We start from the raw sequence: 26345 nt of genomic DNA, 5'->3' as shown, positions 1-26345 counted from the left end.
TTGGGATTCAGAAAAGGAGAAAATGATTAGAAAATTGGGTTCTAATAGAGTTAAGACAGAAACATCTGGTAACAGTTTCCCCACGTCTCTGGCATTGGGGAATAGGGGTTACTAGTTGAATTGCACTGTGTGTTCATTGTGATTTGCGGCATATGTATGTGACTGAGACACAGATATTAATATGGAAGAATTTCCTCCTCCTCATGACCTTCTGAGGACTTCAAGGAGCCTGCTTTACTCTTGGGCCTTTCTGGCATTGATTAGGGTAATCGATGAAGAGAAGATTTGGCAGCAGCTGAGAAAAGATAGGCAAATTTACACCGGAAAGAGCATGATCCTACAGAAAAAAATTTTAAAGTGAAGAAAGGGGAACAAAAGGCTGATGGGAGACAAGAAACAGTGTGGGAAAGTCACAGTGAATTCCGGCTCGGGGGCTATGTGATCCAGGAATGGCTTAGCCATTTGTCTTCTATAATAATATCCACATTCTGGAAGCTGTTTTTAGTAATTATATGCTGCATTTTTAAAAGCATTATCCATTTTTTATTTGCTTATAGACATATGTTTCAAATCTTGTCACCACAATTAATTGGATTTGTAGAAACATATGAACATTCAAGATAGAAATACTGCTTTAAAAAGGGTTATAACTTGAAATGACCCTCAAACATATTTTAAGACCTTAAATAATTTCAAGAAGTAAAAATTAAAAATTTAGTAAAATTTCAGACTTTCCATTATGTTTTGCTATTGTAATATTATAAAAACAAACCGATTAATATCTTAGAAATCAGAATTATTCCAAAATAACCAAGAAGCTTTCTTTCATGTCTACCTTAGGAAGAAATATTAATAACAACTAATATTCACTGAGCACATATTGTGTGCCAAGCACTGTTCTGAGTACATCTATTTTATGGATGAGAAAGCAAAGGTACAGAGAGCTTATCAAGGTCATACAGGTAGGAAACAGCACAGCCATGCATATCAGTGCTCTTAGTCTCTGCAGCAAATTGTGAAATTCTTTCAGGAAGCCAATTTGAATAAAATTCATACGAATTTTAGTTCTTAAAGAATTTTAGTTTCTCTTTTGCTTTAGTTAAAATATCACTAGGTTAGTTAAATCTTGCTACTAAAATATTGTTACATTCAATGAACTTTTTATGCAAGGTAGTCAAACTAAAGCAAAAGCTAAAAAACAAAGCCTCTGCTACCCATCCATCACTTCATTTTATAAGCTATTATAGCAACTTCACCAGTAGATGGCAATGTTGGCTTGGAAAAGTCTGGTGAGCCCACTGCAAATGATTCAAGTGCCAGAATTTTCTGGCACTGGAGAAAAAAGGAGTTGCTTAAGGCTTTTTGAAAGACGATTTTTGTTTTTGTTTATATAATGATACTGTTGCTTTATTATTTTATGGCTTCTCTCTAACCTTCAAGCATTAGTGTTAGACTTGTAGCAAAGGAAAATTCCAGAAACCTTAAAATCACAAGATTTCTGAAACAACACTTTGACTGGACTCATTTTATCAGAGACAAACAATGTCTGCATGACAACAGACATTAAGTATGCTTACTTGCCTTTCTTTCTTTTTTTTTCTTTCTTTCTTTGTGAGACAGGATCTCGCTCTGATCCCCCCCAGGTGGAGTGCAGTGGTGCGATCTCGGCTTACTGCAACCTCTGCCTCCTGGGTTCAAGCAATTCTCCTGCCTCAACCTCTTGAGTAGCTGGGATTACAGGTGTGCACCACCACACCCAGCTAATTTTTTATGTTTTTGGTAGAGACAGGGTTTTGCCACGTTGGCCAGCCTGGTCTCGAACTCCTGACCTCAAATGATCCGCCCACCTCGGCCTCCCAAAGTGCTGGGATTACAGGTGTGAGCCACAGCACCTGCCCTCTTACTTGTTTTTCAAAAACGAAGACGACATTTTAAATTGTAGTTACTTAAAAAGAGAAGCAAAACACGTTTTCCCCAGGACTGAAGTACTATAAGATCATAAGATTTAAAAGCTAAAAGGTAATTATAATTTTAAGCTCATTAATTATATTGTAGTTTCACTGAAGTCATATAAACACCATAAAACAGGATAAATAAGATCATTTAATAGAAAAAAATCCCTTAAATCATTTGTCTTATGTAATGTAAATGTCGTTTGTAAATATTTACTTGCCTGATTTTCCCAAGGTACTTGGTTTTCTCACTCACTCTATGTTTCTCATAGTAGTAGCTAAAATCACTTTTGTAATGAACAAATGTCAGCAATGCCATAAATGCTGAATATTTCAGGGAGTCATTATATTAAAATTAAAAGAAACTTCTCTAAGCAACTTTGTTGGGGCTCAAGTACTAATTTATATGGAATTACCTGCTATTAGTGCCTGTCATGATTTTTAAAATCATGAACAAGTTTAGACAGGGAATATCTCCTTCAACTTAATAATTTCTTATAAACTGATTATACTCATTTTGAGATTAATCATTCTGGGGTTTTCATTACCTGTGTTGGTGCCACAAAATGATAAACTTGTACTGAGACTTACTAGTTCCAAATCCAAATAATAAGAACCAGTAGATAATTTTCCAAAGTGGATGGCAGAAAGTTTGGCTCTGTGTGACTTAATTTGTTCATTTACTCATTCATTCCTTAATTTATTTTTTTCAATAAACGCATACCAAGCACTAAGATACTACGGCTATAGGGTTGATGAAAACTGTTAAAGTCCTACCTTGAAGGAACTTACATTCTAAGAGGCTTATAATAAAAGCTCATGTTTATTAACTGTAAGACATACTTACTGTTATAGTGACATTATACTGACTACTGTAAGCAATACTCTTATTTAATCTTCATAATAAATGCATGACTTTGGGGCTGGGTGTGGTGGCTCATGCCTGTAATCCCAGCACTTTGGGAGGCTGAGGCCAGCAGATCACCTGAGGCCAGGAGTTAGAGACCAGCCTGGGCAACATGGCAAAACCCTGTCTCTACTAAAAAATACAAAAATTTTCCGGGCATGGTGGTATGTGCCTGTAGTCCCAGCTACTCAGGAGGCTGAGGCAGGAGAATTGCTTAAACCCGGGAGGCAGAGGTTGCAGTGAGCCGAGATTGTACCACTGCACTCCAGCCTGGGAGATAGAGCAAGACTCCATCTCAAAAAAAAAAAAAAGAAAGAAAAAAAAGCATATGAGTTTGGTTCTAACTTACATCAAATGAATAAATATCAAGTAACTTGATATCTTACAGCATGATAGTTTTACCTTGGAAATGGGTGTAAAATTTATTTTTTGGTTGCCAAAAAATGCCATTTGGATAATAAGGGATTGTCTATGGTTTAGATGAAACTGATTTGATCCACCAAAAAAATTTACTGAACAATTAGTATTTGCCTAGTACTCTGCTATAAATTAGTTAAGAAATGGAAAATCATTCCCTTCCTATAAGCCACATATATTCTAGTTACATAGCTGTATTCATTTTTATTCCATTATTTAAGATGGCACCCTGTGAGGAGTCTCTGACCCATCCTCTTCCTACTTCTTATTAAAATTCTTGGGAAAAGAGTATCCAACAGAGCCAGTTACACAGGAGGCTGACAAATGGCAGGCATGGGAGCAATGGTGCATGGACTCAGGGTTTCAATCTGAGACCTCCTATTGAAAAAAAATAAATAAATAAAAAATAAAATTCTGAGGAAAAGAGAAATATATAAAAACTTGCAGCACTGAAAATCAAGACTGGTAATATTCTAGACCCTAAGAGAAATGTTTCTTAACTCTCAAAAATGGCCTGGGTTGAAATGCCCAGTCTGTGCTGTGACACAGGAAACTGAACAGCCTTAATACCTCCCGAACCATCTGCCCCTGTTCCAGAAATGCAAGGACTGGACTGGAAGGAAAAATGAAAACCAAAAACTCAGGCATCTCTTCCTCCCTGCTGTGACTGCACCTCCCAGAAGACAATTGAACTAGTACAGAATGCATTGAATCTTGGGCTATGTAATCTCCTAAGTAAAGTACTCTAAGCAGAAAGTGCCAGCTCTGGAAGGAATCGTTTTTCATATTCTCTTTGTGTTCAGTGTCAGAGAAATAGTAGAAGAGGTAAAATACAATCCCATTGGTTCCACAGAACAAAGCTAGATGTAAGCAATTGGTTAGCTGCTAGAATTCGGGCTAGGAGCTGAGTACACTAACCTATTAAACAGTTATAGATCTAAAGAGAACGTTTAACCCGCATCCAACTATCAGACAGTAAAACCAAAAACATCATCCACACTCTGGCAAATTCCAGGTCTGTTAGGTAACCCCTCATGGGACTATGAATAGGCAAACAAATAAGAAAACACAGTGTATCCATTAGCAACCGATGCATAGCAAGGCATAGGTTTTTCCCCAAGGCCTATCTCATGATCTTAGGGACATACAACAATAAATATTTATTCTTATAAATGTTTGAGTCAGGTAGGGATTGGTTGATCTAGGCTGGCTCAGTTGAGTATATTTCTCCATAGAGGTGAATACTTTCTAACAGTAATCTGTGATACTACACATAAAATGCATGGGAGATTTTGAAAATGTATTACCGAACCAAAGAAGAGATTCCAGATATTGGAACCCCCCCCACCCCCACCAAAAGCAAGTAAACAAACAAAACCCTCTAAAAAATATATAAAAATGATTATAGAATCCAGAAGAAAAATTGAGAGGTTAAAAAATGCTTTGAAATTTTCAAGAGGATTCAAAATGATATTCCTATGTAAAATAAGACCAGCAAGTTACAAGACAAAAGACTGAACAGATTTCAAAAGTGCACTGAGACAATGAAAGTAGAAAGATTATGAAATATTTTAAATGAATTTCAAAATGCAGAAATCAAATTAAAAATCCACATTTGAAGCAGTAAAGAGCAGACTTGAAATTAGATAAAAATCAGTTATGATGTATAAAAGCCTTTTCATAATGGAGAGAAGATATTAGAGAATAGATATCTATGATATGAAGTTGAGAGTTCCCCAAGAAAAACTCAAGCAGTTGAAACAAGCAAAAACTATACACATTATTGAGGAAAAAAGTTACCTGAGTTGTGTCAATGCCCTCTAGCCAAAGGCTACTGGGAGCACACTGGTAACTAAACAAGGGTGGTTTTACTGACTTTTCATAGCAAAGGAGAAGTGAAATACCATATCATGCTGTGTATGGGGAACTGTGGGGCATGTCAGTAGAGGGTGTGAGAGGACTTAGTGATTTTGGCTTGTGTTAGGTGATTTTGGGGAGAGTTCAAATAAGTAAGATTTTTCCCCAAGGCTTGTCTCATGATTGGGTATGTATTAGTTTCTCAGGGCTGCTGTAACAAAGTACTACAAACTGAGTGGCTTCAACAACAGAGATTTATTCTCTTAGAGTTCTGGAGGCTAGAAGCCCGAGATCAAGGTGTGGGCAGGGCCATGCCTCTGAAAGTGGTAGGAGAATATCCATCCTAAGCCTCTCTCTCAGCCTCTGGTAGTTCCTTGGTTTGTGTAGCATAACTCTAGCCTTCACATGATGTTCTTTCTGTTCATATGTGTCTGTGTCCAAATTTACCCTCCCTATAAGGACACCAGCCATACCGATTTAGGGACCCATCCTATAGCACAAACCCATCTCAACTTAACTATTTCTGGTGCAATGACCCTATTTTGAAACAAGCTCACATTCTGCAGTCCTGAGGGTTAGGACTTCAACATATAAACTTGAGGATGAGGGGCAGGGAAAGAATTCAGTGTATGACAGGTATCCTAGTGACCTTATCAAGAAAGAGAGAATAGAATGATGTCAAAGCTGTAATTGGTAAAGAAGTCGTCATTTAGGTTAGGGAGATGTTCTTTCACTTTCAGGTTAGGGAGAGATTTGGTCATTTTTGTGGTTTGGAGAATGTTTCTGGTTTTGTCTGTGTTCAGGCATGATTACAGTAGAGTGGCCTTGTTTTTGTCCTGATCCATCTTGTTCACAGAATGGTGTCTGTGTCTAGTGTCAATGTTCTGTGAAATTGTTTTTGTTCAACAGAAAAGGACAAAACTTAGCCATGAGTACCATCCATGGGTGCTCGCAAAGCCAAGACCTAATTGATGGGACAGGGCCAGCCCCCTGCTCTCAGGGTTGCTTTTTACATTCTCAGTCACCTACTTTGATCCAGGGCAGATGAAGCCCAAATCACAGGACATGAATATATGGTTTCCAGGCTGAAATTTTGCTGATTAGGAGGCTTTCCAGAGAACATAGTCTCTATTTCTGTATTTGAACTCTTTAAGACTCCAAATTTCACCCTTTTAGAACTCTCTTTTTTGTTTCCTGTTATCTCAGTAATTGAAAAAAATAAAAATAAAATATAATTCTCCTTTGAGCAGCGTGAAGTTCTTTTTCGTTTCTCCAAAACAAATACCAACGTACCCTGGTTTCAGAATCACCAATAGAAAGATAAACTAGAAAATGTACTTTCAAAATATATGAAGTGGTCAATCTCTATGTTTCACAGAGAGAGAAAGCCTGATTCCTTTCCATGGAGAGTCAAGGGCAGGGAGCTGCCCTTAGCTGTGCTTAGATGGATATATGGAGCTGTGGAAAGCTGGTTTCATTAAAGAAGTTCTGAATTACAGTGACAGCAAGGACTGTTTCTTGCTAGTATTTCAGCAAGGGGGAAGGGATAGATTCTGAGTTTGGTCATTGCTGAGAAACTTTTAAATCAAATCTGTGCAAAGTTCCAGATTTATCAATGGCCAAAGGACATATAAATCTATTCTAAATCAGGGTTTGGGGAATGAATTTTATTTTATGACTAGGTGCTGAATCAGCTGCCTTATCGCATTTCCGCTATAGATTGGATAGAAATGTTTCTGAAAAAGTCATCTAGTTTGATCAAGAGATTTAAAAACATGGAACATATTATGGACAATCGCAATGCTTAGGATTAAAGGAAACTTATTGTTTCTAGAGTAAATTTTATTGCTTTGTAGATGTATACCTTGTATCCTCTTAAAATATGTAACTAGTGTGGACTTTACTAAGCTTTAAAATTCAGTTCCCAGGCCTCTTCACTTATGTTGTAGTCCTTTTACATTACTGCTAAGAACCTGGCACCACTTTAGTAAAATGTAAAATGATGGCTTGTCTATCTGTTTAATCCCACCCCTCCTCCACTCCCTCTTCCCCAGGCCTCTAAGGAAGTTCTGTAAAAGGGCTTAGAGAAACCAAACTGCTTCTTAATCCTCTAATATGTATTAAAACACTTCTGTGCATAATGAGTTTAAATTCCAAAAAACAAAATAAGGTTCTACAAGTCTTAACTTTAGGCACCTCATTCTCTTCTGAGCAAACTTTTAACTTCTTTTTTTTTTTTTGAGATGGGGTCTCACTCTGTCACCCAGGCTGGAGGTAAAGTGGCACAATCATGGCTCACTGCAACCTCTGCCTCACAGGCTCCAGCAGTCCTCCCACCTCAGCCTCCCAAGTAGCTGAGACTACAGGCACCCACCACCACACCCAGCTAAAGCTTCTTATCAGTAATTGATACATGGTCAATTCTGATTCTGGGACCAGGATGCACATGCATTTTACCATGGGCCTGAGTCAAATACAATTGGGATAGTTAATATTCTGTAGTAAATTTTAAAAATCATAAGCCATTAATAGCCTAAACCTACACATCAGCAACTTTGTACTGTGCTATGTTTTGGACAGCCTCAGCACTGAAGTAGTGTGGTGCAGCTGAAAGAATATGTCTTTGGTTTCAGTAGGCTTTCCTCCTTCACAAACTCTGTGGCCTTAAATAGCTTTTTACATACTCAGTTTTCTCTCCTTTAAAGTGAGGGTGAAAAGGTAGTTTGTTAGAAGCCAATGAGATAATGGATGCCAGACATCAAATATTAGTGTTCTTCTTTTCATTTTCTTCCATTATATAATTATGAGTTAGGTATATTAGTTTATCACAGAAAACACATATAATGCTCATTGCACTAAGCATTGTGATACACACACACACACACACACACACATACATACATGTATATAAAATTCATTTAAGTAGTCAGAGGTCACACAAAGGAAGAGGATTGAAGAACTCTTTAATTCTCCCTTTCACCAGTCCTCTTCTGCTCTTTCCATCTGCTTCTCTGATATGGTTTGGCTGTGTCCCCACCCAAATCTCATCTTAAATTCCCACATGTTGTGGGAGGAACCCAGTGGGAAGTGATTCAGTCATGGGGGCGGGTCTTTCCTGTGCTGTTCTCGTGATAGTGAGTAAGTCTCATGAGATCTGATGGTTTTAAAAAGGGGAGTTTCCCTGCACAAGCCCTCTCTCTTGTCTGCCACTGTGTGAGACATGCCTTGCACCTTCCACCGTAATTGTGAGCCCTCTCCAGCCAAGTGGAACTGTAAGTTCAATAAACCTCTTTCTTTTGTAAGTTGCCCAGTCTCAGGTATGTCTTTATCAGCAGCATGAAAATGGACTAACATACTCTCCATCTTTCTGCCTTAGCTTTTCTCTGTTTTCATGCCTTCCCCTTTCTGCTGGAGCTTCCCAACCCTTAGTCTCAACGTGGGTCCTCCTGGGCCTGTGCATTCTAGGCCCTTGACTCATTCTACTATAAAGTGGTTCTTAAATCTTGGACCTCATTGACTATACATCTTTTTTTTTTTTAATAGAGTGGACCATAATAAGTTGTCTAGTTTCTTTTAAAAAATTTCAAATAGAGAAATTACAAAAAAACAAAAAACTAAGCAACTACTCTCTATCACCACTTTCATGTTTTCTGTTTGTTTGTTTGTTTGTTTGTTTCCTTGTTTTTGTTTTGTTTTGAGACAGAGTCTCACTCTGTTGCCCAGGCTGGAGTGCAATGGCACAATCTCAGCTCACTGCAACCTCCAACTCCCAGGTTCAAGCGATTCTCATATCTCAGCCTCCCGAGTAGCTGGGACTACAGGCGACTGCCACCATGCCCAGCTATTGTTTGTATGTTTAGTAGAGATGGGGTTTCACCATATTGGTCAAGCTGGCCTCGAACTCCTGACCTCAAGTGATCAGCCTGTCTCGGCCACCCAAAATGCTGGGATTACAGACATGAGCCACTGTGCCTGGCCCCAATTCATGTTTTTAAAAAAGAATTCATATTTTAATATCAAAAAATAGTTGGAAGAACCTAATCTCAAAATAAAAGGAAGTCCTTTACATTGAATGATTTACCATTATAAAAAATTCTCTGGATAGCTTTTCTTTTTCTCAGTCTCTTTTAATCTGGTAAAAATTTGAACCAGAGGCTGGCTTTAAAAATTACTTTCTGTTTTTCTTTCTCTTTCTTCTCTTCTTCCTTTTTGTCTTTTTCCTTCTTTTTCCCTCACCCCTCTTATCAAAATGTATTTTCCTTGTGCTCTATTTCTTGAAAGCCTGCCTAGTGACAAGAATTAATTTAAAAAGCCAAATTTATGGTGAAAAATAGCTCAAGATGTTACAGTTCCTTTCGAAGTGTTTCTATCTGTTGACTTTTCAGCTCAAATAATAAAGATATTTTGTAAGCTCATGTAACTCAAAATTTCAGAGGTCAGATAGGATTGGTTTGATTTGTAAGTTTTTAAAGATATTATTAAAGACCGAGCATATCTGCCTCCTCTCATTGTTCTAATCACATAAATCTGGCTCTCCCTCGTGCTCATAAGATTGTGGCAAACAGTATCTGGGGGATGTTTCCTCAACCACATCCAGAGAGAAAGCCTGTCCATGGTTATATTTATCGTTATATTTTGATGCTGGCCTTTCTGGTAGCAGAACTGTTTTGAAAGTCATAGTGAGCCAAACAGATCTTTCAGCAGGCAGCTGCCTGTACCACCAGAAGTCCCACTTGCAGGGGGAACATTAAGAATTGACTGTTTTGTAATTGGCCAGAGTCCCATCTTTCCAAGACTTCTTTCTGTCAACATATAATTATTGAGTTCCTGCACTAAGTCTTCAATGAAGCATGAGGGGAAGGACGAGTTAAACTGTATGCTATATTTCCTCTCCATTATCAATGCTGGATTTTAAACCAAACCACTAAAATGCCTATTATTTAAATTACAAATGCTATTTTATCCTGGGGAACAGAATAAATTATTGGAATATTTATTTGCATTTTAAAAAAATTTTGTAGGGAATCTCAAGAATGGGATTGTTTTTTCATCCTTTCACACCCTAAGAAATTAGATTCCGACCCTGTGCTCCCTGACATCAGGATATTTTTATGGTAGAACTAAAAACAGAAGGTGGAAGGTGCTCAGAGTAAGCCCTTCTCTGCCTCACCAATCCTCCAGCTTGGCTTTTGTTCCAGGAATAGAGGACCATCAAGGGAGGCCTGTACTGTGGGTGGAGGAGCCAGAACTGATCAGACAAGGGTGCAGGAGTATTGGTTCCAGAACCTGAGGAGAAACTGGCATTTAGGGGATTCATGCTGAGCGGGTCCTTGTGCCCCCAGAGGACCTAAGACCTTCCTTATGAGGTGGCTCGTAACTGATAAAGGAACTGAATACTAATAATGAATATTAATACTAATGTCAAGGGGAGTGTACTTATGTCAAGGGGAGTGTTTCCTGATGTTTCCTCCCACATGGAGGGATCTCCATATGAGTCAAACACCTAATCTCTCTCCACCCATAACTGTTGGTCCTCCCAGGCAAGGAGAAGCCACTGCTCTGCTGAATAGGTTGGGGGAAGGAACCAGGTCTGCACATCCCAGGTCTATTCCATTCTTCCCTGATCTCTTCTGCTGTCAATTCTCCAGGCTCTGCCCTAAGGAGTAAGGACTGCAGTTGCAGCCTTGGCTGGGCAGGTGAACCAGTCTATCTCTGGGGTTTGGTATTAGCAAACCATTCAGTCATCCTCCCCAGCCTAGTTTTCTCAGTATCTAAAGTGATATTTTGATCTCCACCTGCACTGTTCCTGCACCTGCCTCTCAATGGGTCCTTAACTCAAGTAGCAGAGAAAAGGAAGTGTCATGTATTGATCCCTTCAGACACCAACAACTAAGGATCATGGCCTTGGACACTGAGGTAACAATTCTTCCTGCCCACTTTGAATAAACCATTCAAGCATTCATTTATTTATTCAACAAATATGAATTGACTGCCCAAGATGTGCTAGGCACAGTTCTCAGCAGTGGAAATATGCCAGATGGGTGTCTCAACCACAGCAATGATATGGTGAAGACAAGATGCCTTTTATGTGTTTGGGGGGCATCATGTAAGTCCTCGGATCCCTAATGACACTCCCAAAACATGACTGATGTATGTAATTTAGAATAAATAATACAATCTTTTGCACATATAAGTACTGTAGATCAAATTAATAATCACTACTAATAATTTAAATTTATTTAGAAAGGGTAGCTATTAATTGAGGGAGCCAGAGGGCAGGATAGGAAGGGAAAAGATAAGACCTTTCCATGAACTATATAGCAGTTATACGAACAATGTAAAAATTGATAATCTTTTCACCCACATCTATTCTATAACACAGAGAAAAAAATTCTAACCTCAAGTAAATTGGGTTCAAAATGAGAAAAGTAAAATGTTAAAAACAAAAAAGGCTAAGATATATCACTCTTTTCTCTTCATACAAAAATGTTTAAAGTTATTCCACAGAGAAATAAATTCATATATGTTGATTCAACACTTGTCAGATTTAAAGTAGTCTCTAAATATCTGGATGGCCAAAATACCACATTTCTAAGAAGGGTGTGTATTAGTGTGTTCTCACACTGCTAATAAAGACATACCCAAGACTGGGTAATTTATAAAGGAAAGAGGTTTAATGGACTCACAGTTCCACATGGCTGGGGAGGCCTCACAATCATGGCAGAAGGCGAATGAGGAGCAAAGTCATGTCTTACATGGTGGCAGGCAAGAGGGCATGTGCTGGGGACCTCCTCTTTATAAAACCATCAGCTCTCTTGAGACTTATTCACTATCATGAGAAAAGTACGGGAAATACCTGCTCCCATGATACAATTACCTCCTACCACATCCCTCCCACAACATGTGGGAATTATGGGAGCTACAATTCAAGATGAGATTTGGGCAGGGACACAGCCAAACCACATCAGGAATATTAATCTGACAGAATAACAAAAACCCCATAATCTCCTTCAAGGTCTTTAAATGATCCATTGCAGTCCCTATACCTTGCTTATTTCGAAAACTCCAAAGGAAAAAGATTTTGAACCACAAAATAATAAAGATTATTATTATTCTCATTTAAATTCCTTTTTTTAGAAACAGGGTCTTACTCTGTTGCCCAGGCTGGAGTGCAGTGGGACAATCATAGTTCACTGTAAACCTTGAACTTCTGGGCTCAAGTGATCCTCCCACCTCAGCCTCCAGAGTAGCTGGGACTACAGGCATGCACCACCATGCCCTGATAGTTTTTTTAATTTTTTGTAGAAATGGGGTCTCAGCCTGTATTAGTCAGGATTCTCTAGAGGGACAGAACTGATAGGATAGATGTATATATGGAAGAGAGTTTATTAAGGAGTATTGACTCACACAGTCACGAGGTGAAGTCCCACAATAGGCCGTCTGCAAGCTGAGGAGCAGAGAAGCCAGTCCGAGTCCCCAAACCTCAAAAGCAGGGAAGCTAACAGTGCAGCCTTCAGTCTGTGGCGAAGGCCTGAGAGCCCCTGGCAAACCGCTGGTGTAGGTCCAAGAGTCCAAAAGCTGAAGAACCTGGAGTCCAGTGATCGAGGGTATGAAGCATCCAGCACTGGAGAAAAATGGAGGCCAGAAGATTTAGCCAGTCTAGTCTTTCCATGTTCTTCTGTCTGCTTTTATTCTAGCTGCACTGGCAGCTGATTGGATTGTGCCCACCCAGATTGAGGGTGGGTCTGCCTCTCCCAGTCCACTGACTCAAATGTTAATCTCCTTTGGCAACACCCTCACAGACACACCCAGTAACAATACTTTGCATCATTCAATCCAATCAAGTTGACACTTAATATTAACCATCACATGGCCTCAAGTAATTCTCCTGCCTCTGCCTCCCCAGGTGCTGAGATTACAGGTGTGAGCCACCACGCCTAGCTCATTTTTAATTTTTGTCTGTGACTAAAGCCATGTACCAGAAGCATTTAAAAATTGTTCATTTTCTTCTCATTTACCTTGTTTGCCAAATCCAAATGTGAAGTGCAAGAAATAGCTTTAGTTTAGTTAAGATTTTTAAAATATGTGTAAGAAAAAAGACATGTTACCACGCCAATTTCTACCATGCTCTAATCACAGAAAGTTGAATTTAATTTACATAATAGCTATTGCAAAACTTGTTCCTTGGCAAGTAGCTCTGGCTCTCAGCAAAGTCATGAAGTGGGTAAATTCTCTTTTGGTCCACCTAATTCAAACTTCTTTTTTGGCGGGGGTGGGGAACAGAGTTTTGCTCTTGCTGCACAAGCTGGAGTGCAATGGCGCAATCTCGGCTCACTGCAACCTCAGCCTCCCAGGTTCAAGCGATTCTCCTGCCTCAGCTGCCTAAGTAGCTGGGATTACAGGCGCCCGCCACTACACCTGGCTAATTTTTGTATTTTTAGTAGAGACAGGGTTTCACCATGTTGGCCATGATTGTCTCAAATTCCTGACCTCAAGTGATCTGCCCGCCTTGGCCTCCCAAAGTGCTAGGATTACAGGCGTGAGCCACCGTGTCCAGCCTCCAATTCACACTTGTTAATGCCCAGGCCTCACTCCACCCACTATTCCACTGTGGTCTTCCAATTTCCCTACTAGAAAATTTCAAATTTCGGTAGATAGCTCTCTTCAAAAAAATTAATTTTAAGAATATGCAGATAAGAAATACAAATGAGCAAAATGAGATATGAGAAGGCTTCAATATAATTCTGCATATACATCTGAATTATGATGTCACATTGGGCTATACTTTGTTTACATGTCTGACTCTCACACCGGATTAATAATTCTGTAGCATAGGCTCACTCTTGTTCACATTTGAATCTCCCCTCCCTAGCTCAGGCCATGACACACAATAGGTGATCAATTTATTTTTGTTAATAATGAATGAAGGTTTATCACATTTGGCAACATATTTGTTGTCTCTGTTCATCTAAATTGCTACCTCTAATTCCCATTTCATCTTTTCTCAAAAGGCATTTTGAAATTGGATGAGTGAGCAGAATAGAAATGTGACTTCCATGGAGGGCAAGCAGAAAACAACTTTATTATTTCTCTTCATTGCCCTTTCAAACCTGTTCTATAAAGGTATTTTTTTCTCTGCTTGTTGGATAAAATCCAAAACAGGCCTCAAGAATCTTATAATAACTCTCAGAAGATAAAAAAGACCTCCAGTTACTTCTAGTCATATCAGCTTTATTTTGATAATCAATATATCTAGTTCCATGTAGAGCAATAAATCCAAACTTAAGTTAAGCCTTCTTCCTTACCCAGTTCAGGCCTCCTCTGGGCTGGAAACTTGCAGTGGGAAAGAGGAATGTGGTAGTTTCCTTTCGATTTCCTTGATTTTCTCCTCTTTCCCAGCTGATCTGAGGCCCTAATCGAGGATGGGGTATGGAGGCTCCAAGCTGACTTTTTTCCTTTGAGCGCACTTGTGGGTTCTTCAGAGGCCTCTGTGAGACTTCACTTTGCCCAGTTTTCTCATGAGGGACTAATTCTCTAGCTGAACTGTTGTAACAACCCTCACCTTCAGCACCTGACCCTTGTTTCCTTGCCCTGATACTGATGGGATCCCCTCACTCAGCTGCTCTCCTAGGTAGGATTCCTTCCAGATGGATCCAGTTACAATCTTCATTGCCCATGTGGTTCATGGCAATTTCAAGCTTTTCTGCCCTCATACATGGCAATAGCTTAGCCTTTTAGCTTTGGATCCATGCGTAAGAGCCAAACACATTACCGACTCTAAGCCACACTCATCAACCTTTCCAAGTGTGTCTCTGAAGCCCTTCTCACTACACTTGGGGTAAAGGTCCCCAAGTCTCTCCCCTCTGCAATGTCTGGGCTTAGGGGGAGAAAAAGACTTCAGCTTGCCAATAATTTTTTTCAGCATGAACTCTTACTCAACCTCACCCTCTTAACCATTTGTTGGATGTTAAGATGGCAGGGGTTTTTGATCGCCTTCTTTGCTAGCTCCGTATAGGAGGCTAAACACTTCACTTGGGAATATGGGAACGTTTGCCATCTATTATTTTTGACTCAACCTTTGCAGACAGCAGTCAACATCAAGAGCAAAGGTGTCCAATATTAATATTCTATGCAAACACAAAAGGTAGGGTTCATAGTAGACTATTGTTTCGAACCCAGACTCTTTTAAAAATATAGTGGTTAGGTTTTAGTGCAAAATGCTGAATGAGTATATGCTACAAATAAAGCAATATAGGGTGAAAACAACCACAACAGGCAATGAGTGGACTGGAGATTTTGACTGGTTTCTAGAATATGGAAAGAAGATCGGGTAGTATTGAATAAGAAGACAAGCAACCTGAGTGCCTTCAAGAGAAGGCTACAGTGGATGTGGCAGCTGTTCTCCTGTGCAAGCTCCAGGGAGCCCTAAGCTCAGGATTGGCCAGAACAAAAGCAAGAGTGGGCAGCAGGCATTTAAGGCATTAAATGCTAGTGGCTACCTTCACATCTATCTTTTCTAACCCTACATTTATCAAGGAACCAGTTCTACCATGCTTAGTCCCAGGTGTGGGGACAAAAATGACTCAATTTTGGGTGCTAATCCACCATGTTGACTTCTGACAAGCCCTAGTCCCATAAATGCCTCCTGCTTCCTACTTTATTTACTGCCCTTAGTGTAAGAAGAGGTCAACAATGATGCTGTCACACAAGTTATGGGCTATGATGCACATGGCGTTCCTGCCTGTTCTGGAGGGTTGTCTTTAATTGTCTTGCTGCAACATGTCCACTCTTTCCCTATTGTATATGAGCTTTGGGTCTGGGAGGTAACCGTGTGGAAATCTACGTGTCTTGTGACCACCCAAGATCATGCTTATATCTGTAAGTTTCTGCAATAAACCACCCTTTACCGACAAACTGAATTTGTCTAGTTTTGTTCTTTGATGTATTGACTCCTTTGGCATCTGGGGACCACTTTGCATACATGGCCCTTTTACAAACATCAGGGAAAAACCCCACAGAGATGAGGTTTCTAAAGAAAGTCAATGACCTATCACTCGTGGGCTTAGGGCCGCAGGGGTGGTAGTTGGCACACTAGAGTAAAGCTCTAGCCTTTTTGACAACAAAATTTGTCTACATGTTCCCTACAGGGCTTCCACCCCAAAGTAGACCCTGTAATTCAGTGCATATGCATGCATGCACAAACACACACACACACACATACACACACACACACATACACACACATACACACACACACACACCCCACCTCCATGACAACTTGCCTGTTTCAGGAAAAGCTGTGTTGAGAGAACAGACCTATGCAGTTGCTCTGGGAAGCATACCAACCACATGCATTAGTCAGTCTAGCCCTTCATGTAGATATGAGACCATCAAGGATCATCAGACCATTGCCAAAGGGGTCAGGGTAAACACCAGAGGCTACAAATTGTGGAGGTTGGGAGCAAAAAGTACTTGGGACCCATGTCGACCACATCCTGTAGAGAGAGGCATGCTTGATCCGGGGAGCTGCTGAAAACAAGGGTGTACTGCTGGAGACCCTGAATTCCTGTTGCACTCCCTGTGTGTAAAGTGAGCCCAACAATGGCCTTGAATGTGAGAAATAAACATTTTGAGCTCAAGTACTAAGAAGTCTGAGCTTAGGCACCAATTACTCCTGGAAAATACCAGCTGTCAGCATCTGGAGAATTTGACAGTGCCTGCTACTGTGAGAAGCTGAATTCCAGTAGAAGCCATCCCAGTGGATGCAGGGGAGCACTTGAGCACATGGGAAAACTCAGGCTCTTTCTCTGGGAAACATGAGCCATCAGTCTCAACAAGCTTGTTGCCAGGTAACCAAGAGCAATTTCCCAAAATTAGTGATTGAAAGAGAAGGACCAATAGGAATAAACAGGATGACTAAATCTAGAGAAATCAAAGTTTATACAGGGAGCCAAAGAGAATTTTTTTTTTTTAAGTCTAGAGAAGATATTGTGTATACCACACTCCCACAATGACATCTGCCCACCTACCTGCCTTAAGAGTAGAAGGGCAGGCCAGGCGCGGTGGCTCATGCCTGTAGTCCCAGCACTTTGGCAGGCCGAGGAGGGTGGATCACCTGAGGTTAGGAATTCAAGACCAGCCTGATCAACATGGTGAAACTCTGTCTCTACTAAAAATGCAAAATTAGCCAGGTATGGTGGTGCATGCCTGTAGTCCCAGCTACTTGGGAGGCTGGGGCAGAAGAATTGCTTGAACCCGGGAGGCAGAGGTGGCAGTGAGCCGAGATCACGCCACTGCACTCCAGCCTGGGTGACAGAGTGAGACTCTGTCTAAAAAAAAAAAAAGGTAGAAGGGCAGAATTGTCAAAGCAGCCACACTTGAATGGTAGATCTTACCCAGCACCAAACTTCACCAATAATTGAAAGACTACAGGCAAGAACCAGACCAGGGACAGATGTGGCATTTCCTTTGACAGGAGCAGGAATCTGTCAGACTCCAGTTTAAAAAACAATATCTCTGTCTCCCTTATGAGTATACATTTTGTTTTCAGATTAACAATTGTCTTCTGAACAATGTATGTGAAATCATTGTTTTCAAAGTGTCAGCTGAAGAATCATGAGTGAGGTTCATAAATTTAGAAAGAAAAGCCATATTTCTCATAAAGGGTTGCAGCCTGCAGGTGGCCATTCTGACAGGCTGGGAAGGAAACACACTTCAAGAGAGGGGTGAAGGGTACAGGAATTTATGCTGAGTCAGTTGGCTAAGTATACATATTCAACAGGTTAAAGGAGGAGCTATGGATATTCAAGAAGAGAAGGCACAGGCGTGTGTAGTGGGAAGGCTGACACACATGCAGCATGCATCCCATGTTCACTTTGGGGTGGACACTTAACATTTAAATGTATTACAATTGGACCCTATCCATCAAAAGGTGAAGCAGAGGACAGGAAGGCCCTCTGTGTGCAGCCTCTGTTATCCACTCCATGGCCAGTGGTCTCTTATCAGGAAGGAATGTTGATCAGTTGTTCTGTCAAAAACACAACAGGGAGGGGTGGCATCAGGTGGTTGGTTTCAAAAGGACTGGTTTCTGTTTATCCCTTAGGGAAGAAAGCCTAATGGTAGTCAGTGGAGGAGGAGCTCTAATGAGGCGTGTCTGGCATCACATTCTGTCATGACCGAGGACTTGGTTTTTAAGGTTTTTCTGGGGTCCCCTTGGCCAAGAAGGTGTCTGTTCAGTTAGCTGGGGGACTTGGAGTTTTATTTTTATTTCTCAAAAGGAAGATACTTAGTTGTGTGCTGTCTGTTCGCCAACCAGTCATGTTGCAAAACTCCATAAATTCTAGGCTAACTTACAATAAGTAATCTTGACTTGATTCTTCTTCTTCCTTATGAAATGGTGCTGTTGTCTCGCATAAATACGCAGGGCTTGTCATCTCACACCAAGAAGATAAAGGACACAGACACAAACAAGGAGTGATTTTAGGAGTGGAGATTTAATAGGAAAAAGAAAGAGAAAGGAGAACAGCTCTCTCTCACAAGAGAGAGGGTCTCCCAAATGAGAATTCCAGCCTGGAATGGGAGTGCACTGGATTTTATAGACAGGCTTGAGGAGGTGGTATCTGATTTACATAGGGCCACAGAATGGTTGGACCAGGTGTAATGTTTATATAGCACAGGGAGAAGGCTGGCCATCCCACCTTAATCTTATTATGCAAATGGGCTTTCCACTTGGCTGAGGCCATGTTGTCTGCTCCTTACTGTATACATGGCTGGCAAAGAGAAAGATGGAGCCGCCATTTTGAACATGCCTAGTCCCAGGTAGCCTTTTCCTACTGGTACAGCTGCCAGCATTCACCTGTGCAAGCTACCAGCTTGCTTGTCTGTGTCTGCAGCTCGATTTTACAGGCTGCTCTTTGTTAGAAAAGAAAATGATTTGGAGGCTGTTTTTCATTAAAAAGAAAACCTTACTGAGGACTTCCTTACCCTCACTATCTGCCTAAATAATTTTTTTAACTCCTGTATCACTTATATTCTTCTTTTTTTTTTTTTTTTTTTTTTTTTTTGGCAGAGTCTCACTCTGTTGCCTAGGCTGGAGTTTAATGGTGCAATCTTGGCTCACTGCAACCTCTGCCTTCCAGGTTCAAGTGAGTCTCCTGCCTCAGCCTCCTGAGTAGGTGGGACTACAGACATGTGCCACCATGACTGGCTAATTTTGTAGTAGAGATGAGGTTTCACCATGTTGGCCAGACTGATCTCGAACTCCTGACCTCAAGTGATCCACCCACCTTGGTGGGATTATAGACATGAGCCACCACACCCAGCCCCTTATATTTATTTTAGATTCTGCTGAGGAATAGCCTCAATATTTTATTTTCAGAAGGATGAATGACAGAAAACCTCTGAGTAATGTGATATTGTGATATAATAAGAATATATATTTTGTTCGTTGTCTTTGGGTCCTGGCATAAAGCTGCTAAAATTGTGGTAATTTCCTAAGTCATAGGGCTGATGAAGGAGAATCTTTTGTTATTTATCATAAGCCCCTTTCAATTACATCTGAGTTTATGTTAATGGGGTAATTTTTGGAAAGCTTCTGAGGGTGGGGGTTGGTTTGTCAAGGGAACCAACCATGTGATTAGAGGGTTGAAACTTCCAGCCCCACTCTCCAACCTTTAGGGAGGCAAGGGACTGGAGAGTGACTGAATCACGAATGGCCAATGGTTTAGCCAGTCCTGCCTATGTAAAGAAGCCTCCATAAAAACCCGGAAGGATGGGGTCTGGAATGTTCCCAGGTTGTGGAATACATGGAGGTGCTGGGAGAATGGCATGTCTGGAGAGGCGCGGAAGCTGTGTGCCACTTTCCACATACCTTGCTTGTCCTATACTTCTCTTTCCTCTGTCCTATACTGTTCCTGAGTTGTATCTTTTTAATAAACCAGTAATCTAATAAGTAAATTGCTTTCCTGAGTTCTGTGAGCCATTCTAGCAAATCATTGAACCTGAGGAGGGGGTTGTGGGAACCTCCAATTTATGGACCTGGACTTGAGACAGGCATGAAGTGGGGGCAGTGCTGTGGGACTGGACTCTTAACCTATGAAGTCTGCACCAATTCCAGGAAGATAAGGTCAGAACTGAATTGTAGGACACCCAATTAGTGTCTCTAAAATATTAGAGAATTGCTTGATGTGGGGAAAAACCCCACACATCTGATGTCAGAAGTGAAGAAAGAGTAGTAGTAGAGTACTAGAGGAAAAACAGATTTCCCATTCAGCAATGCATGCCTGAAAATGCCTTTATTTTGCCTTCTTGGTGGGGTAATGGTGTGGGTTGTTATATAACTCTAGGTTGTCTTAACTGTTGACAGTAAATATCATTAACATATTTACAAGGAGGTCTAGCCAAGGTCAATCATGCCCCCCGGCCAATGTCCCCCCAGGGGAGATAGGCCTCATTCCTGCTGTTAACCTTTCCCTTCTCGGTTATCCTTCTTCATCTTATCATGGATAACCTACCTATGCTGCTATCTATGGCCAACCTTTTCCCCGTGGATGCCAGATCCTGTTTCTTCTTATGTATTAAAGGTCATTGCTCCAGCTATTGTCCCCTTTCTCTCCTGTGTCACTTTATTTTTTGCTCCTTCTCTCCTGGATCATTAGTGCCTGCACACAAATGTGCAATGACTTCTCCCGTCTTAAAGAATCTCTCTTTTGATCCTGCACCCTTGTCCAACACTGCCCCATTGTCTGTGTTTCTCATAGTAGAAAAACTCCCCGGAGAGTTGTCCATGGCTTCTGACTCTAGTTGCTCTCCTCTCGTTCTCTATGGAACCCACTCTAAACAGGCGTCTACTGCTAGCATTCCACTGAAACTGTTCTTGCCAAGGTCACAATTATTCCATGTCACTAAATTCAGTGGTGAATGATCAGTCCCTATCTTTCATGACTCATCAGCAAACAAACTACAGTTTTAACATTGCTTACCACTTCCTCTCCCTTGAAATATGTCCATTACTAGACTTCCAGGATATCACACTACTGTATTGTCATTTTCTCCTTACTTCAAAAAAAGAGGAAATCTTATGGGGCATGGATTAAAGGGGAGAAAAGTTTAAAAATGAAAACTAGGTGCATAGGGTATGGATGAGGGAGGTGACTGGGAGACGTGGGGTACAGTATATACACTCTATGGTGGCCCTTCCATGATTCCTATCTCCTGGTGTTCATACCCTTGTATAATCCCTTCTTCTTGAGTGTGGGCAGAACCTGTGACTTTCTTCTTTGATGTACTTATTTATAATTGACAAATAAAATTGTATATATTTATCATTTACAACATGATGTTCTGAAATATTTAAACACTATGGAATGTCCAAGTCAACCTGTGTACTACCTCACATACTTAAGTTTTGTGTTGACATTTAAAATGTACTCTCAGTATTTTTTTTTTTTTTTTGAGACTGAGTTTTGCTCTTACTGCCCAGGCTGGAGTACAGTGGCACGATCTTGGCTCACTGCAAACTCCACCTCCCGGGTTCAAGCGATTCTCCTGCCTCAGCCTCCTGAGTGGTTGAGATTACAAGTGCCCGCCACCATGGCAGGCTAATTTTTGTATTTTTAGTAGAGACAGGGTTTCACCATGTCGGCCAGGCTTGTCTCGAACTCCTGACCTCAGGTGATCCACCTGCCTCGTCCTCCCAAAATGCCGGGGTTACAGGCATGAGCCATCATGCCCGGCCCACTCTCAGTAATTTTTAGGAGTACAATACATTGGTATTAACTATAGCCACTGTGTTGTATGAGAGATCTCTTGAACATGACTTTCTTCTATTTAATAGATTGTGACAAGGTGATAGAATGTCACTTTTGTGATTATATTACATTATACAAGACCCTTTCTCACTAGAAGACTAGAGCCAAGGATTCCCTCTCCTGAGCTGGCTTTGAAGGAGTGGACAGCCATGTCGATAGGCCCATTGACAGATATCTGGGGGTGGCCTCCAGGAGCTGAGGGCAGCTGCTAGTCAATAATCTCCAATGAACTAGGGCCATCTGTCCTGTAGCTGCAGGGAAATAAATTCTGCCAAGCTTGGAAGCAGATTCTTCCCCAGTCAGGCCTTCATATGAAACTGCAGCCCAGGTTATATCTTCATTGCAGCCTTTTGAGACCCTCAGCAGAGGACCCAGCTAACAGAAACTGTGAGACAGTAAGTGTGTGTGTGTGTGTGTGTGCGCACGCGCATGTTTTTAAGCTGCTAAGTTTGTCATAATTCGTTATGCAGCAATAGATAACTAACATATGGAGGATCAACCCAAAATCTGGTCAAGGGGAGTTCCAGAAATAGAAAATAAGAAAATAAAGGAGATAATAAATTAAATTATACAATAACATTTCTAAAGTGTAAAGAAAAATCTAACAACTCATATTGAAAAGTATTGAGAAAGATTAGTAGATGGGGAAAGATTAATATCAAGATATGAAATTTCAGAATACCATAGATAAATAAAATGGCTTAAGAGATTTTGAGAGTCAGAGCAGAGAAGGTATATAGTTTTTCTAAAAGGAAGGAAAATCAGGTAGGCATCAGATTTCCTGTCCTTATGACTAGATGCTTGGTTTCAAAGTTCTGAGGAAAAGTTATTTTCAACTTAGAGTTATATGCCAACCTACATCATTACTCAAACATGAAGACAATATAAAGGTATTCTCAGACATGCATAGCTCAGAAGGTCTTCTACCAATCACTCTTCTAAAAAAATATTGAGCATCTACTTCAGCAAAACTTAAAATGAATCCAAAGAAGAATGTATAAGAACAAGAAAGAGGAGACTAACCCATGATAAAGATTATGCAGCAAATCTAAAAAGCAACCTGCTCAAATTAAGTAAGAAGTCAAAGAAGATCAGTGGATTCACCTTGACAAATATCACTAAGAAGCTAAATGACATTAGTGAAAAGGTAAAGCCCTATGCTTCTCCTAGGAAAAAACAAAGGCAATTAGAAACTATAAGAAAAACAAACTTATCTAAAAGAAAGTCAGGGTTCAAATATAAAGCAATCTATTATAAAATGTGGCATAATTTTGTGCAATTGATACAGTATAAGAAAATACATTGTTTGACTTTAAAATTTGGACATATTTTTTCTTCTAGTGTCACAGCTTTTAGTGACAAGTGAGTACATTTCTTTATTTATCCAACAGCATTACTTTAGTTCTGCAGTGAATCCTAGATTTATAATCATACTATTATAAATGCTGCATGGTGAATCCCGGTTTTAAAAATAAATATATATATGACATGAATAAATTAATTAGAGCTAGAGAGACCAAACCCATAAAGGCTATAAACATTGAGAATATAAAAATAAATTTAGTTATAGAATTCAGGAGGTGGTATAGTGAGAACTGGAGGCATGCTGAAAAATCCCGCAGAAGAATAAAAAATAACTCCAATGAGTTGGGCGGAGAGAAGTGGGCTGATGAGGTTTGTGTAAGTGAAGGATTCAGTGGGAACAGAAATCTAGGCTTCACTCCGCTCACCCATCCCTGTGTGTGAGGGGGCCAGCTTAAGGCATCCCTTTCTAGTTTCTACTAGGACTGGGTGAGGAGTGGAGGGGCAGCCATTCTGCATAAACCCGGAATGCAATCCTCCGTGATTCTGCCATCCTCCACCCCCAAACGCTCAAGATATGTTGGGGAAAGCATTGCTTCTCTAGGTGTGGAAATCACAGAAGCACTGTTCTCTCCTTAGTTCCAGAGGAGAGCTCTTGAAAACCCCCTTCCCCTACAGCTGCGTGGGTCTTTTCAACCCTGAGCACTCACTCATTCTCTGTTCCTCTCAGGCAGCACAATTCCCCTCCAACAGCCCAGGCCCAGGCAAAACAAAAGCCAGGAGGAGGGGTGTCTTCTGGGTGCCTGGCAACGGATACTTCCTGCAGAGCCACACAAAGCGTCCCTCATGCTGGCTGGGAACACAAAGGCCAGGCTATCTTCTGGGAGGGAGGAGAGGAAAACGTACTGTAGCAGCAAGACCTAAACGCGAACTGATATTTTCAAACAGAGATCTCGCATCTTTCCCTCCCACCTCCCAAAGGATCTTTGAGTCTCTGAAAAGAAAATGTATTCCCCACCCTGATGTCCCTCCAAGAGGGCCAGGCCCCGGTTCCCCAAGATGCTCACCCCCGCCACCTGAAGCCACCTGTTAGTTGGTGAGGGATCTTCCCCAGATGTCCTTAGGACCGGGCATGGGAGACAGGGTCTGCAGCAAGTGAGCCGAGTCCCAGACTGGGGAGGCAACCCCCAAACTCACTGTGCATCTCAGTCTTGGAATCTTCTTGGTCTGGTCAAGTGCCTAAAAAGCCCCAGGTTTGGGGAGCAGTGTTTGGTTTAAAGGCATCAGGAGAGGAAAAACGTCAATTTTTGACCAAAATAAATCTGGTCCTCTAACTAGGCTGGTGCCCTCTTCCTTCTCACCATTCTCCTCCCCATTTTAGGACTTCCATAGTTTGGAGTAAAAGGGAAAACTAAAGGAGCCAGCAAAGCCTCATTTGGAGTGTTATTTGGAGTGTTTCCACTCCCTGCCCCTCCCTGATTTTCCAGGATCACCATAAACACACCTCATCTCCCCGATCCAGCTGCCGGTTCATCAGTGGATGCAGTCTACCATCAGAAGAGCAAAAACAAGGCCATTGTGCTTCTGTAAACCTTCAGTGGCTTGCTCTGAATCTTCTTACTAAACTGGGCTCCTGGTCTCCACTGGGACCACTGGAGGCCTCCTCCACGGTGCATTTGCTTCACTTGGGTTCCAGGCCACTTTTTCAAGGACCAAGTGGGATTCACGTCTGGGCCAGACCACAGGGTACCCAGCCTTAAATGCTCAGCTTCCAGGCCTGTGGAAGGGTGTGCACATCAAGCTCCCCAAGGCCTGCACAGGGGCAGTCAGGGCTTTTTGTTGCTGTGGTAAATTTCCATCTATCACAGCAGGCAAGACATGGACTACTGAAGTTAACCCATTCATATCTAGCTCCTGTATTCATGGAAGTGAGCAATAGCTTCCTTGCCCTGCTCTTCCCACTCTCCTTCACCTGCTTTGGTGGAAAGGAGAGCCATGGGGCTGGAGTGGGAATACATAGAGTTGAGGGAGGGTGAGTGTGCAGTAGAGTGAGACACTCAGTGTTGATGAGCCCATGCCTGCTTTAGACAAGCCTGGTCTACAGCTCCTGGGCCAGTTCCTTCTGTACCAAAGACTTGAATCCAAGTGTAAATACAGACCCCATCCTTTCTGAAAACCTTTTTGGTAGATGCTTAGGGAGGTGACCTTAAGTGTCCTCTGGTTTTCAGTGGACCCTAAATACTCTTCTATTTTTAAAGTTCTCAGAGATTCAGGTGCAGTGTCTGAGAAAGATCATCCTAAGCAAAGACATTCAAATTGTGTCTCTGCAGAATCCATACATTGAAGTCTGACGCCCAGTACCTCAGAATGTGACCTTATTGGACATAGAATCTATATAGATACAATCAGTTAAGAAGAGGGAATCACTGGGTTAGGGTGGGTCTCTCATCCAATATGACTGATGTTCTTAAGCAGAAATTTGGAGATAGACACACGCAGGGAGAACACCATGGGAAGGTTGGAATTATGGTGCCACAAGCCAAGGAACTACCTGAAGACAGGAGAGATCTGAAAGCCTTCCTTAGCACCCTCCAAGGGAGTGTGGCTCTGCTGACACCTGGATCTTGGGATTGTAGCCCTAGAACTGTGAGACAATAAATTTCTGTTGTATAAGCTGCTCAGTTTGTAGTGTTTTGTTACAACAGTCCTAAGGAAACTAATCCATCTGAGATATTTCATCAGTTGGCATCATTTCTGGCCTTAATTATCTGTCACTGTGGTACCATCTACTTAATATTCCCACTTCCCCCAGCCTGGAACCTGCAGTGGCTTATTTTCTGATTGATTTCCATCTCGGGCTTCCCTGATCACCAATTCCTGCTGCTTGGCCTGTAACTTGAACAGCATGCCCATGTTGGAAGACACTGGGGCTGCCCTTGCATTCCTGGAGAAGGGTTCATTTTTTAAGAGACATTCAGAATCTGAGATAGTGGCCTTAAAGATCGCCCCTGCGTCATTTCCTTTTCATGATGCTCTCCTGGGATAAATAGCAAAATCACTCCAATAAACTCAAGTAAAGTTGTCTTTAGGTTTTCTGACATG

Source organism: Hylobates moloch, unplaced genomic scaffold (genome assembly GCF_009828535.3).
Source record: "Hylobates moloch isolate HMO894 unplaced genomic scaffold, HMol_V3 SCAFFOLD_2, whole genome shotgun sequence".
Classification (NCBI taxonomy): Eukaryota; Metazoa; Chordata; class Mammalia; order Primates; family Hylobatidae; genus Hylobates; species Hylobates moloch.
The sequence above is the reverse complement of the archived record's forward strand: the minus strand, read 5'-3'. Positions refer to the sequence as shown.